Raw genomic sequence first — 1,706 nt, forward strand, 5'->3', positions numbered from 1 at the left:
TATAAAGATACTGTATCTGATAGCTGGGTAAGAAGAGATAGACACGAGATGCATAATTGAAGACCAAAAAATGGGAAGATTCATTATTAACTACGAATATGGAAAAGGAATCTGCATAATCCATGATTATGCACGATTGTTTATTATTACCATAACCGTTACGAATAATTCAAGTAACGAGCAATTAATATAGTTAATGTTAGTAACGGGCAGAAATTAAGTGGGGCAAAGCAGCTATATATTGTACCCTTATATAAATCCCTTTATCCATATTTTGCACGATGATGAGGGAATTCTCGAATATAAACAATCAATCTTTTATTCTTACTTCTCTGCTTGATTGAAGATTCTTACTCTCAACTTTTGGAAGAAACCTGCCAAAAAGATTTTCTTTCCTTTGCTCGTTGAATATTTAATTTTTATTATTTCTTATTCTTCTATATTCGGAAAAGTGAAGTAAAATTGGTTATTAGAAACCCGATTTATTTTAATATTTAATTTGACCACAAAAACTATTTTTTTTTGTTAAACAGTTGATTTGGTGGTTTAATAGCACGGCAAGATCTTAGAGGGGAAATAGAGGTAACTAAAGATTATCCTAATGATTTTGATTTTGCGAAACCATGGATTTGAAAAAGAAAGAGAATTAGGAAAATCAAAATAGTAAAACTACAAATAATTAAAATGAGCTAACTACGCTTGGGCTGGATAGCACATCCTGGACTTTCTACTGCATTGCTGGGCCTAGATCAGGTGCTCAACAAAGGCTAATAAGGATGAGGAATTCATTCCATCACTCGTCGCTACTATTTTATCAATTTTCAGTTCTGCTTTTGTCACGGACGCATTTTCAGTTTTTCTAACTTGACTTTTTGCTCAATTTCTTACCAATCTTTCTATCATTAACTAACTGTTTCTTTCCAACCGTGCTGTCCACATTCAATGTTTGACTTTCATAGTTTGGTATGTCTACATTGTCTAGATTTGTTTTTCCTCCTCCACTTAACGCAATATATCTAGAGAACATGTATACTAGCCGGGTCGGAGCTAGAGAGCGAGTTACGGGTTCGGCCGAACCCAGTAACTTTGGTTCAAACCCTGTATTTATTTGATAAAATTTATTAAACATGTATAAATTATTAATTTAGAAACTTAAAAATGATTAGAATCTCGAACTCATAAGCTTCAAATCCTAGCTCCGCCTCTGATACTAACATACTAATACTTAGATAAAATAGGTAAATACGAAAAGAAGTTTATACCTATTATGTCCTATGAAATACAGATTTCAACTAAAACGTTGGAATAAAAATTCAACTAAAACATTTTAATCATGGTGCAGCTGTTTTTATATTCTTTTTGTAGTGCTAATTTGTTACAATTAACGAGGTTAAGAGAACTAGGATTACAGATCCTTCAATTAATTTTAAGAGACAAAGAAAAGACCTAATGGGGGAGGGTTTTTTAGGTGAGTCAGGGACAACGGAAGAGAACGCAAAAGCTAGCTAGATATCAAATCTTCCATCTGCAAGATATGGCAGGTAGTAACTCCACCTGTGAATTACCATTAATTGGTAGTAACACGTATAAAATCCTACGTAGTTTTTTCTATTCCATTATTCTCATTCTTTGTGATCTATAGTTCTAGTTAGGGGTGTTGAAACTGTATTCACAACGTAATGGGCAGCCACAGATTCCAAGTTGGA

The sequence above is a fragment of the Nicotiana tomentosiformis genome, chromosome 1 (assembly GCF_000390325.3).
Source record: "Nicotiana tomentosiformis chromosome 1, ASM39032v3, whole genome shotgun sequence".
In the NCBI taxonomy this organism is placed as follows: domain Eukaryota; kingdom Viridiplantae; phylum Streptophyta; class Magnoliopsida; order Solanales; family Solanaceae; genus Nicotiana; species Nicotiana tomentosiformis.